The following is a 14,548-nucleotide window of genomic DNA, read 5'->3' on the forward strand; positions in this document are numbered from 1 at the left end:
TGCATCCAACAGCATTTATGGCAGATATAATCCGCAGTAACCCTTAAACTCTCTTTAAACTCCCACATCTGACAAGAAGTACATATCACTGCAAAGGCCATTTTTGCTCCTTCACAATCTACAGACCCAGAAAATAACACCGTCTTATTCCTCTACAAACACTGCCCCAGGTTAAATTAATAGCTATGGCTTATATTTTAAGTTTAATCCAGAGATATATCTCCAAAAACATATAATCAAGAAAGAATCCACTGTACCCATTACTGCAGCCTTTCTATGGACTGACTTAAAACAACAATTTATCTGATTCTGTGCTCCCAGACCATCTAACACCACACAGCCATAGGCTGCTGAGCAAAAAAACCTTTGCTTTGGATGAGTAAACAGTAAGAAATTTGTGTCTTTCTGAAATCAACTGATTTAATTTTTATTCAGGTCATTAATTAATATGTCTAGAAATGACAGAGTAGGCAGTATGTCTGGACTATGGACGGTGTGACTTCTGCATTCCCACATATGCAACCAATGACTTTACCTTGAATCACTCTAATTCAGAGTGATTGAGCTAGGCTGTGGAAGACACTCTGAAATAGTAAGGATGGGAGGAATTTCTGAATAGTCCATGTCCAAAAGAAAACAGAATTAGGAAGAGGAGCATGTGACTGCAAGGAGCAGTGTGGTGATTTCTGAGAGATTGAGAAGCTAGATTCTGTAGACATTGATCTTGTCCAACAGGTACAGTATTCCCTAGCTCTGAGAATGAGTAAAAATTGGAGGCCACAATGCAAGCAATACTCTGTTTCCAAGAACAGACAAGCTCAGTTTAGAAATGTGATATTGATAGGGGTTTCATAATTAAAGGATTATATAGTATCGTCTTCGGACACAAACAAGATAGAGGGGGATGTGTTACCAACCTGGTGTCAGGATAATGGATAGTTCAGATGGTTGAGAATAATTTGGAACAGGAAGCGGGAAATATAGTTGTTGTGTTGCATGTGAGAGTAAACAACATAAAAAGGAACATGGAGGAGGTCCTGGTAATTGTACATTAGGAGTTTAGAAGCTAAATTAGAAACACTTGACCCAAGGAATAATAATTCATGGATTAATGTCGAAGCCCCATTTAACTTGACAGGAGAAAATAGATCAGGAGAATTACCAATTGGCTAAAAGATTGGTATGGGACATGCATGACTAGGACAACTAAACTTTGTTCTTATGGGTCAAGTTCTACCAAAACTAGAATGGGATTTGTGTCCTAGCAGAAGGAAAATCAGGGAAATCATAAAGTCTTTAAACAAGTATGTTGAGGGAAGGTTGTGCAAGAACTGAAATAACACTAAACACAAAAAATAACTGAAATTGCGAGCAATAGACAGACTAAGGAAATGGCCAGGAAACAAGATGAGGTTAGAAAAGGAGTGTAAAACAGATGCATAAGAATGAAGGAGAAGCTGCTTTTAATAACGAGTTCAACAATTTGAACAGCAATACACACTATCAGTAATAAACAGGGCAAGTGAGGACAATAATACATTGCAAGGATCACAGTACAGTAGGGATTACAAAAATATGGCTACAGAAAAATTAGGATTCAGAAAGGAAATATTGCAGGGTAAAACATATTTAGAAAAGATAGGGGGGAGAAAAATCACATTTCATAAACGTAGCCAGGGATATGAGGTGGAACTGGCTCCAAGTCTTTATATGCTTAGAAATCTTTATATACAGAGCTGCACATGACATATTATGGACCCCTAAACAGTAAACATAATTTCAGCCTACTCCTAAATATCTGAGCATAGAAATGTTTAGATTGCTTTTAATCAACCAGTTCAGGCATTTTATTGCATGCTGCTGGAGCAGGTAGGCTTAAACCTGGCCTTCTGGCTCAGAGGTGAGGACACTACAACTGTACCACAATAGTCCCAAGCCTACTGCACCTGACATTCCAAGGCAATCAAATGGCAACTGTACCATTCTAGATCGGAGACGGTTACAGAGAGTGGTAAACTTGGCCCGGACAATCACAAAGGCCAACCTCCCATCTATAGAATCCATCTACCAGGCCCGCTGTCAAGGAAAGGCTGCCAGCATTCCCAAAGATCCATCCCACCATGGTAATGTTTTTCTGCAATCTCTACCATCTGGGAGAAGGTACAGAAGCCTAAATACACACACAAGCCAGTTTCAAAACAGTTTTTATACCCTACTGTTGTTAGAATACTGAATGGACTCACAAACTCTTAGCATTTGCCTGTACCTGTGTTTTTGCTATTGCAGCTGTTTACCTATTATTTACTTATCTATGCTACTTAACTCTGTGATCTGTCTGTATTGCTCACAAGATGAAGCTTTTCATTGTGCCTCGGTACAAGTGACAATAAATTCAATTCAATTCAATTCAATCCCTTATCCAGTCGAACCAGTCCTGAGTTTGCTGAGCTCTGGGATCAGCCAAGTTTAGGCATTTTCAGACTGTATAGCTGTTGGCCTTATGAGCATAGATTGATATTTTCTAACCAGCCTGTTCAGACATGTTATAAGACACCTTTACAGCAGGTGGATCTTGAACACAGGCCCCCTGGCGTAGAGGTAGGGATACTACCATTATATCACAAGACTCCCTCCCTCCCAAATTACCTCCCATGGAGTGCTTTTACCCAGATCCTCATAACATTACTTGACCCTTTAGAATACTAGTCTGGTGATAATACCACTCTGCCACCTCTTAAGAGCATAGATGTTTCCCCATTAATGCCCTTGCCTGACCACAATAAAACACCCAATTAATGTACAATTAACAATAGTTGTCTTAGTGGGGTACTGTAGTGTAATGGTGGTAAACAAAATGTGACACATCCAATAGTAGGACTGACAGTAGGACAGCCATCTGGAGGAATCCCCAAGACTGTAGGGAGAAGCTCAATGTTCTCCACCCAGCCAACATAAGTGCCAATATTTCTCTCCAATTCCTTATACTCAACTAATCTCTGCTACAGCAGCCAAGACTCATCCACTACCAATCTCACTAATGCATACAACATCTTGTCCACTCATCCTTACCCACCTGAAGTTATGACACCATTAACTCTGCATGCCTTCTGCACTGCTTCTTCACTAGCTTGGAAAACTTCTCCTGGACCAATACTAACACTACCCCAAATACTTTCAGCTTCTGTAATTCCTGCCTTTTTCTTAATTCTGGAGCAGAATTAAGATAGGTGGTGTGTTGCTAGCCATTTGGCTCCTCACCCCTTACAAGTAGTGGATCCTAGCCTCAGACAACCCGTAGCAAGGCCTGGACTGCTATTGGAGGCTGCCCTTGACTTACTGTTCCTGGATCCTTGACTAAACTGAGGCTTGCTGACAGTCGTGGCACATTTCCTGGCTTTGTGTTTGTGCTAAATAGCACACAAAACAAGAGTAACATAAATCAGACATTTATGGCTGAGGGTGAAATATGAAAGAAAAACAAGGCAATGCCATGTAGGAATATTGGAAGCATCCAGGAAAGCTCAGAGTGCTGTTACAGAAAGCAAAGAGCCAGAGGTGCAATCTGATCTAGTTCCTGAACTGGGTGTGTCCTTAAGCACAAAGGGCCTTAGCAATAGTTATTGGTGCAATATTGAAGCACTGAAGTGTCTTTAAAGTGGATTGAGGATGTGAAAAATGAGGGCTCACAAAGAGGCTGGCACATGTCATATGCCAATATCTGTGGATGTGGGATGGGTGTGGTCAGTGTCCATGAAGCGTGCCTGAGATGTTAGTCCTGGTCTCCATCATGGAGGTCTTTTGGAGCACGCAATGAGTTGAAGCCAAGGATTCCCTCAGATTTCCATGTCAAGATTTCCTATGGCTTATGTGCATGGAGTGTTTGGTAAGATCACAACCTGTGGTGAATTGGGCTGTTAACAAGGTGTTTAACAAGCAACGATAAATATCATTTGGAAACTCATCACTGACTGGAGAGAATCTCACCATGCTGCTCAAGAAAAGCATACAAAATGTGATGAGATGATCTTGTGGTCAAGATGGGCTAAACCAAATGTCATGTCTAATTCAACACTCCTCTTAGCATAGTCCACATCACATAAAGCCTGGTAAGATTCCTCCCATTAATAAACTTGCAGAATGGGCATACAATTGCCAAATGAATTTCAGCACAGATGAATGTGAGAATTTGGCCCATTGTTCCAATTAGAAGATCGTTATTACTGAAGCATAGACTCAAGTTGTGTGTTGGGGTCCTGCTGAAGTCCTGATGCAGTGGATACCACAGGAATTTCTAAGATAGTTGAAAATTCTAATTGGCAATTACTCGATGTTTGGAATCATTTAAAAATGTTCTGAACTCTTGAGTTGAGTGCCGATGCCAACCACCTACCTACCCATGTCACCTGATCCTTCCCTTGACCTGCCAGATACTAGCTTCTACCCTCCCCCCTGACTTAAGCAACACAGTCCCTCACACGCCTCCCACCCACCTCAATCCCTGAGTCCTACCCCAAAGTCTCACAGGGACAATAACCCTGGCTCTCACAGAAACCCAAATCTCTTCCATCCCTGCCATTTTAGACCTATATGGACGCCTGACCTCCTCCATCGCCCAACACCCAATCCTACTTGATTTGACCCTTGATAACCCCTTCCCTCCCCTAGCACTCTAACCCCAATTTCCCTGATATCTTGAACCCCAACTTATCTTGTAGCCTACTCCCTCACCTATCTGCTATCCTATCTCTCACTTACCTTACACATGCATACTTTTTTTCTGTCGTTGCTAAAGTGGCTGTAACACCTTTGAATCCTGGAGTGACTGCCCTAAAAGAAGGGTGTGGTTTCAGCACAGATCCACTTCACTGCTGCCTGTGTGGATTGCTAGACAGGATTAGACTGCTCTGGTAATGATAGCTCCTGCCTTGAATGTTCACATGGACGACTCCTGAAAGGATAAATGGGTAACCTTTTGTCTTATTTGGGCTTGAAATAGGAATTCTGACCCCGTTTGGAAGATTCAGCTGGTGGTATTTTGGTAAGTAAAATAATGAAGTGGCTTTTGGTTGTGAACTAAGATCTAGATGTGATAAAAGAGCAAAGAGATTTGCATGTTGCAAGTATACAAGTCATTGAAGTAGTGATATTTGTTGATATGTCATTTCAAAACCTGCAAATCAAGAACTAGGTTTTATTTCTAGAGGAAGAATTGAAAAATAGAGAAGTTGTGCTGAAATTAAAATAAAAAATGGAAAAAACACAGCAGGTTAGGCAGCATCTGTGTAGCAAGAGAAAAACCAAGTTAACTTTTTGGGTTTGTGATCTCCCATCAGATTTTGGGGAAAAAAAAGATGTGGTAAGTTTTGAACATGAGAAAGATGGGACAAGGACAAAATGAATTTTTATGGTAGTGTGAAAGACAGGAGAGATGAAATGAAGTTATGCTGAACTTACATAATGAACCTTTGTTTGCTCAAACCTTCAGTGTTGTGCATCATATTTGAAAATGGGCCAACAAAGATAAGTACGGATGATACCAAAAGTATAAAGTTTAAAGTACATCCAGATCGACATGTATATTTATTACTGACACTATAGTGCTGATTCCCAGGGTACACAAAGATCTGCCAGTACTGGCTGTGTGAAGTATTTGCATAGATGATGGGCACACCTTCCCTTAAACACGTACACAGAACTTAAGCAAAAACACCATCTCCCAAAAAGGAATTAGAATGCTTCCATCAGTATGAATGGAACAGAATTTCACTATCACTGTTCAGATATTGTCCGCTCGATATTCTGTCAGAACTTTATCACAATATTGGCATTCATATCACGGCTTGACTGAGATAAATAAGCAATACTGCAAAGATCAATAATCATAAAGAAATGCATTCTGAACCATAGGCTACAAACATAATGTTGATGTAAAGGTGAGAAATCATAATCTTCTCTCAGGTTCATTTAGGAGCAATTTTGCAAGGTGATTTTGCAGAAATTTTGCAATTTCTAATAATGAATAAAGCTAGGAGACTGGCTGCACTGGAACGTAAGAAATGAAAGGTTCCCATTTGCCCCTGTAGAAGGATCATGATTAGAGGGAGGAAGTGGCCTTTTTTTGGCAATATATTGAACAGAAGTATGGGAGCAAGGACACTAACTTTAGGAAAGATTCCAAGGCCTTGATGAGGATGCAGTAGAGATTTACCTGAATGGTACTAGGGTGAGAACGTTACAGTTATGTAGTGAAACTGAGTAGAGTTACTGAGGGTGCTGTGAATTTGAAATTTGTTCCTACGATCAGAGGGAGTAATTGAGAAGAATAACATGCATTTGAGGGTAAATTAAATTAGAAACATATATAGAAAAGCAGAAATGAAAGCTTTCATGAGGGAATTGGATAAATATTAGCCAAAGAAAAAATTGCTGTGCAATTGCTTTGCTGTTTGAATTCGTGTATCGCTGGATATTGGAGTGCATCTGGGAAAATGAACAAACAGTGAAATTCACAACTAATCTAGGAGGAACTGTTGGGCGAAGTTCACAGCACAGAATCAGATAAGTTAATTGTTGTTTTGAGTCTGTCCAATAGAAAGGCTGCAGTAGTGAGTATAGTGGATTCTTTCTTGATTATATGTTTTTGGAGATAAGTCTCTGGATTAAATTTAAAATATAAGCCATAGCTATTAATTTAACCTGGGGCAGTGTTTGTAGAGGAATAAGACGGTGTTATTTTCTGGGTCTGTAGATTGTGAAGGAGCAAAAATGGCCTTTGCAGTGATATGTTCTTCTTGTCAGATGTGGGAGTTTAAAGAGAGTTTAAGGGTTACTGCAGATTATATCTGCCATAAATGCTGTTGGATGCAAATCTTATCAGATTGAGTGGATCGGTTGGAGGGACAGATGGAAGCGATGAGGAATTTGCAACAGCTACAGTATGTGAAGAATGGCAGTTATAGAAAGGGGGGAAAGTCTCAGATACAGTCACATAGATGGGTTAACTCCAGGGTAAGAGATGTAGGCAGCTAGAGCAGGAGTCTTTTGTGGATATACCCATTTCAAACAGGTATGCTGTTTTGGAAAATGTAGGGGGTGATGGATTCTCAGGGGAACGTAACACAAACAGCCAAGTTTCTGGTATTGAGACTGGCTCAAATGCAACGAGGGGTATGTCAGCTTCAAAGAGATCAATTATGCTAGGGGATTCTGTAGTCCGAGGTACAGACAGATGTTTCTGTGGCCAGAGGAGAAAAAGCAGAATGGTGTGTTGTTTCCCTGGTGCCAGGATCAAGGATGTCTCAGAGAGAGTGCAGAATGTTTTCCTGGGGGAGAGGGGCCAGCAAGAGGTCATTGTCCACATTGGAACCAACGACATTGGAAGGGAAAAAATTCGATATTCCCACGTTTGTCCTTTAACCCTGATATTAAAAAAAATCATTGGCTAACAGAAATCTCTCAAGCTCAGGTTTCAAATGAAAAATTGATCACTTCTCAATTGCCATTTGTGGGTAAACTCACACCAAGAGAATGTTTCTACTTGCGGGCAAGTCTGAAACTTGTCATTAATAAATCATAATTCAGGAAAAACATTTTTAATGAAAGATTGGTTACAAGCAACCACAAGGAGTAATTGAGGCAAATCACATAGAGGTATTTATTGTGAAGGATGGATATATAGAAAGGTGATGGGGTGTGAGAGAATGGAAAGACATGCTAATAGGCTGGGATTTGAGATGGGAGCATTGATCAATTGCTCCATTTTGGATTGAGTTGATATGTGCCTTATATTTCTCACAGTAATACAGAGATGCTTCTAAATTCATTGTATCTCCACTATATGGAGGGCACTATTACAATGGAATGTTTATTTACAGGACCTAAAACACCTTACAACTTGACATAATTTTCAATGTCCACACAGCCATAGCTGGGAGCAGCATCTCTGAACTCTTAAGCATTTTCTGTCTCAGATCCAGAATCAATTATTTTGTCCTTTTGCCCCACCCATAGCTTAAAGCAATCATGCACTGTACTAGGATCGGTGATTGGACAGGCTTAATCGAACACTACGAAAGGTGTGCTGTGCCTTTTATCTGCTCTATTTGGTATTAAAGGCAGAAAGCACACATTCCTGGACTCTCTCCTCTCGTGGTTTCTGTTATCTTTCTATCAATGATTTCTTGGATTTCTAATCATAATCTACATCAAAAGAAAATCAACGCATAAACCTGCTTTATTGTTCCAACCAGCCATAGTGTGCCCTGCATATTGGCTCCAGTCCATAAGCACATTTGCCAGGACTTGTAATTTACATTTGGATTACTGTTTCAAGAGCAAATGGGAAGAGGGTCCATGCCACGGAACTGAATATCCTTCACTTTAACTAGAGGACGCAGTGCAAAAACACTCTGATGACTGAGTCCAATTCATCAATTCTTCAGACCACCAGGAATCAGCTTGTTAAACTGTTCGCACAAGTTGTTCACAGTAAACGCTGCACCGGAGAGAAAGGGATCACTGTGTAAGTTGGCATTGAACCTGACAAGTGAGGTCACCTCTGTCCGACCTGCTGGCTTCAGTCATGTACCAGGCAGCAAAAACGTTAGCTATTCATCACTGAATCACGCCATCGTCCCAAACCAAACTCTCACCCCTATCTCCCACCTCCTTCACTCTCAAGTTCACCGTGGCTGCAGAATACCAAACCAATCATTACTCATGAAGCAAAGATGCTGCACCTGAACAGAACTGTCAATCCTGGCTATGTAACTTGCAGCTCTGCCATCTAACATCTCGCTCAGAGGCAACTGTCAGACCGGAAACATATTGCTCATTCCAAACCAGGAAATACAGCCTTCATTCCAAAGGCTGCTGATTGGCCCTCAGAACTGATGCCTTACCTTCTACAGGTCTTGGGCTGAAGAGTGTGATCCAGCAAACCCAGAGTGTCCACCAAAGGAAGCCCATTGTCTCTAGTGAGGTCCCTGTGCGTTGTCCAGTCCTCTGTTGAAGTCTAATGCTCTAAGGCTGTAGGGCTGGGACCAGTGATCCTCAGACCTGAATTGGAGACAAACATAGGAAAATGGATTAGACTTCCACCAAAGGTCAAACGTGTCATCCATGCTGATAGACTGGACCTAGCAAGAGAAGAGTTTAACATTGCAGTTTAACACCAATGCCTACCCTTACGTGAATTCATGTGAATTGTACACTGAAGGCTATTTTTGCAGAACCACAGGAGACAAGGCTGGTTCCATTGATTACAATCAAAGGGCATGTAAGGTTATGAAAGTTATTGCTTTATTAAGACTGCAAGACTAGAAGACAACTGGAGATGAGAAATGCTACTCAACAATCATAACTCACACACATGACAGCTAAAAATAACTTCCCTATTACCTCGACTGATGTTTATTGAGGCTGTAGTTTTTGTCCCTTTCTGTCTGCCTGAATATCAATCAGAGTGCTTCTCACGTCTTGTCTAGAGAAGGTCAAAGGTAGTCAGGGATGGGCGGGAAAGTGGAATTGAGGCCATAATCAGATCAACCAAGATCTTGTTGAATGGCAGAACAGGCCTGTGGGGCTGAATGGCCTAATCCTGTTCCTGATTTACTTGTTAAGGGTATCAGGCCTACATTGACTCATTGTTCACTGTTTTCAACCTAATACCTTTTGATCTCCAAATAGCAAACTACAACGTTTAAAAGGAAATAAGATCAGTTATTAATTATTGGAGATATCTCCATGAGTTGGCAGTGGTACATGTAACCGCTTTTCCCTGGGCCTTCATTTCTGACCGAGCCTGGATCTCAAGTCATGGAGTCATAGAGTCCTACAGCACACAGACAGGCCGTTTGGCCCAAACTGGTCCATGCCAACCAAAATGTCCATCAACAAGATTTACAAGAATCAGAAAAGATTTACAAGGATGTTGCCTGGGTTGGAGGATTTGAACTATAAGGAGAGGCTGAACAGGTTGGGGCTTATTTCCCTGGAACGTCGGAGGCTGAGGGGTGACCTTATAGAGGTTTACAAAATTATGAGGGGCATGGTAAATAGGGTAAATAGGCAAAATCTTTTTCCTGGGGTCGGGGAGCCCAGAACTAGAGGGCATAGGTTTAGGGTGAGAGGGGAAAGATATAAAAGAGACCTAAGGGACAATTTTTTCACACAGAGGGTGGTATGTGTATGGAATGAGCTGCTAGAGGAAGTGGTGGAGGCTGGTACAATTGCAAAATTTAAAAGGCATTTGGATGGATAAATGAATAGTACGGGTTTGGAGGATATGGGCCGGGTGCTGGCAGGTGGGACTAGATTGGGTTGGGATATCTGATCGGCATTGACGGGTTGGACCGAAGTGTCTGTTTCCATGCTGTACATCTCTATGACTCTATAACTCTAATAGGAAGGTGCTGGCAGGTGGGACTAGATTGGGTTGGGATATCTGATCGGCATTGACGGGTTGGACCGAAGTGTCTGTTTCCATGCTGTACATCTCTATGACTCTATAACTCTAATAGGAAAAGAGAGGGAGAGCAATGAACTATTTAAATCATATTTTCAAAGTACTGGCCTCAAGCACAACAACATAAATAATCGCCACCTGTGCTATACCATTCTGTATAAGATTATACCATCAGGAAAGGATGATCAGGCTCTATCTCTTCTTTTAAGATGAGAAGGCTGAAGGTTGACCAACATTGTTTATGCTTAGACAATGATTAAAGACTAAGCAAGAAAAAGATGTATATGCCAGGTATCCGGTTTATATTGCAAGTGACAACAGTATTGAATATAGAAAACGCACACGGAGTGTAAGAAAGGACAAACATATCAAAGAGAGAGTATTAGAAGAAACTGGAAGCTAACTTTAAAGAGGATTCAAAAATATTCCAAAGGCATATGAGTAATAAAAAGATAATTCAAGAAGGAATGAGGCCAACAAGGAATCAAAAAGAGTATTCTTTCTTGGAGCCAGAACAGGCATCAAAATAATTCTTTTGAGGGCTGTTCTTGAGATTTTCTAAGGGTGTACTTTTTGATTTTAGGGTGCCACCTTTTGGTTTTCTTGGGGTCTATCATTCTCACTAGCTCCTTTGTTAGGTAATGCAGTAATGTAATAACATTAGCTTTTGTTTTATTTATTAACATAAGAATTATTGCACTGACTAACACATTGAGAAGAATTCATCAATATCCGCAATTATCATCCCCATATTAAACATAAAGTTGCAACATACAAGGAAAGCATTAGTTTCTCAGACACCACAATATTCAAATCACGAGACGACAACAGGAATAAGTTTGCAACAGACGTTTTTTTCTGCAAGAACTGAAATACATCTCTAAGCAAAAAAACCTATCACCATAAACTGGTGAGATTGTAGTTAGTGCAATTCCATATGCACATGTCTGAAGGATTTTACTCAAGCTGTTACTACCCTTTTTACTGCAACTGTGTTCTCAATCTCAAGTTGATGTTTCACATTTGACATCATTTTATTATAAAAGAATCCGCTACACTTTTTTTCCGTACAGTGGCTCCTGAAGATATTAGACCTTATGCTAGAGATTCCACGTTCATTTTCAAGACATCTATTGCCTCATTGACATTTAGTTCTTTTCTGGCTTTGGGTTAATTGAGTCTTTGTTGACAGGTGTAAATCCATTTTTTGTCATTTGCAGCCCCCTTTTCTACTCTCACCCTGAAGTCTCCTTTTCCTAACAACTTTTACTTGCAGCCCTCTTCTGCCCTCACTTCTCTTTCAGCCATCTTCTTCACCCTTTACAACACCGGACCTTGCAGAACCTTTATCCTCACCTTGCAGCCCTTTTCTTCCCTTCTTGAATTTCTTTTTGCATTCCACATCTTTGGCCGTCTTTATTGTCCCCTTTTTAAGCGGTCACTGGACTCCTTTTCCCTCCTTAGAGCTCTTTTCCTCTCATCGTCTTGCCATCCCCTTCCTTTCATTTCTTGTATTCATCTTCCTTTCCCCCCATCAGCCCCCTTCCTCATCTTCTTCAGCCTCCCCATTCCCTTTGCAGTCCCTTCGTTACCTTTCCCAAGCTTTGTCTTCACCTTGTTGCAAACCTTGCCCCTTGTTGCAAACCCCTTCTTCTCCCAGATTATGTTTTCCACCACCCCACCCCTATTATTCTACCAATAGTACTCCTCAAGACTAGATGTGGTCAATGGCAACGCCCACCCCACCACCCCTCTGAAGGCACTGGCACAGCTGATGGAACCCTTCCCCTGCCCCATCTAGTCTCTGTTGATGGTAGCCCAGTGACATGTTCACACTGCCACTTCTTAGCTGCTTCTATCACAGCTGTTCTCCCTTCACTAGTGAGCCTTCCAGCAGTAAACATGAATGAGTACCAACCTGTGATAGGAGGAACACTTCTTCAATCATCTATGTATCCCACTTACCGAATCAACATTTTTCTGATTGGTCATGATTGCATTTTTGCCTGCGATTTAATAGTTTTCAAGAGCTAATTTTCTAACTGCCTTGATGTATTTTGACCTGGACAGAAGAAATAGCTGATGTTTGAAGTGAGTTGTTTGCCTTTGTCTTTAACAAGAGAGATGATGCTGCAAAGTTGTGGTGAGTAAGGAGATAATTGAAACACTGGATGGGCAAAAAGTGGATAAACACCAGGTTCTAGAAAGGTTGATTATACATTAAGGTTGTTAAGTTACCAGGCCTGAATGGAATCATCCAAGGCTGCTGAGGGAAATAAGATTGGAAAGCGCAGAGACGCTGAGCCTCACCTTCCGATCCTTCTTGGATATGAGGGTAGTGTCAGAGAACCAGAGAATTGCAAAATGTTACATCCATGCTTGAAACAAATTCAAGAAATAGGCTCAGTGACAGTAAACTAATGCTGCATAACTATTTTAAGCCTCAAGGAAGTGATGTTCCCCAGGGATTAGTATTAGAATCACTGGTTCTCATGATATTTATTTTTGGATATGTAGATTACAATTTCAAAATTTGCGACTAACACAAAACTTCCAATTATAGCAAATCATAAGAAAGAAAGTGATCATTTTTAAAGGGACATAAAGTATGATTGATAATTACAGATGAAGTTTAATGCAGAAAAATGCAAAAGTATGAAGAGCAAAATTGCAATATGAACTAAACTTAATGGAACAGCAGAAACCTTGGGGGATATATGTATGTGCTCCATTGAAGGTAGCATAAGAACTTAAGAAAGTTGAAAAAAATCCAGTAATGTCATGAGCTGTCTAAATCTACACATTGAGGGCAAAACTGTGAAGTTATGAAGCATTGTTTTGATCTCAATTAGAGTAATGGACTGAATTTTACCAAAATCAACAAAGTGAATATTTTAGGGAGATTCATAGAGGATTTCTCATTTGAGCTTTAGTAAATTAACTGTGTAATCTACTGTATCATTCTCATGTTGTCTTGCCTCTCTGTGATGGAAGTATTTGCCACAGCCGGATCTTCTGGAACTTCTGCCACTGACAGCTTATTTAAGCTCAGTGGTGTCCTAGGTCAGTGCTGCCAGTAATAAATAGCACTTCAGAGTTTGTAGAAGGACAGAAACAAGAAAAGGCCACTGAAGCCGTTTGGTGGCATGGGTAACACTTTATACAAAGTAGAATTTCACATTCAGAAACATGTTGTTATTTTACATGAGTTTGATTGGTTGTCATTGTAGCTACAGATTCAAGAATTAAACCATACAGGCTATCTTTTCTTAGCAACATGTCATGTTAGAATTCTATCTATTCTTTCCAAGTCATAAAAGAGTCAAAAATGTTAACTTTTCTTGAACAGCATAAAAAGTGAAGAAAAGCTGCATTTGCTGATGGGAATAAATAAAGCTGCTTCCCTTCTGAGAAGCAAATTTACAATCAATAAACAATCACTTCACCCAACTCAGATCTATTGAATGTGAGTGTCAATGAGGTTCTGTCTGGCTTGTTGCTCCTGATGTTGCATCTTTGTTTAATGCCGAATTTGAATGTAACTCCTGGTCAGCGACCTCATTTTCCTCTTTGGAATACTGGTGCCACATTCCTAGTTCTTCAGTGTGCATAAGCATTTATGCCACAGTGACATCAGATCATGTGGAACTTGAACCAGTCTATAGAGATGCAGAATATGCCCTGTCTTGTCATCCCACATATATATATAGCAATGTTCAATCAAGTTTGTTTATGTTCATGCACCTGAGTGTTGACCTGATCTTAACTACTTGATGGCATGGGACTGGAGACAAACAGTATGGAGCACCTAAACTGAAATTCAATGACATTGAAGTGCTATGGGCAAAAGATGAGGTCAATCCAGAACTGGGAAAAATCTGAATAGAAGCTTGTAGCAGCACAGAGCAGCAGGTGATGTAGTTCAAGTTCTGAAGAACGGTCACTGGACCTGAAACGTTAAGTCTGATTTCTGTCTGAAGATGCTACCAGACCTGCTAAATTCTTTCGGGAATTTGTTTTTGTTTCTGATTTGAAGCATTTGCAGTTTTTTTTATATGTACTTCAAAGCCCAGCTAAGCATTG

The 14,548-nt window shown here is 40.6% G+C and overlaps 1 protein-coding gene across 5 annotated transcripts in view; it reads left to right on the forward strand.

Annotated features, from left to right (window-relative positions):
• LOC122564409 (uridine phosphorylase 1-like) overlaps positions 1-14,548 on the forward strand; it is a 114,947-nt gene that overhangs the window by 18,610 nt on the left and 81,789 nt on the right. The window contains exon 1 of one of the 5 annotated variants that reach the window (XM_043719223.1): positions 4,857-5,038. The exons of the other annotated variants lie outside the window; for them this stretch is intronic. The gene's annotated coding sequence lies outside the window, so the exon portion shown is untranslated. Of the gene's footprint in view, positions 1-4,856; positions 5,039-14,548 lie in introns of those variants that run through there. 5 annotated transcript variants of the gene reach the window in all.

The sequence above is a fragment of the Chiloscyllium plagiosum genome, chromosome 29 (genome assembly GCF_004010195.1).
Source record: "Chiloscyllium plagiosum isolate BGI_BamShark_2017 chromosome 29, ASM401019v2, whole genome shotgun sequence".
Classification (NCBI taxonomy): Eukaryota; Metazoa; Chordata; class Chondrichthyes; order Orectolobiformes; family Hemiscylliidae; genus Chiloscyllium; species Chiloscyllium plagiosum.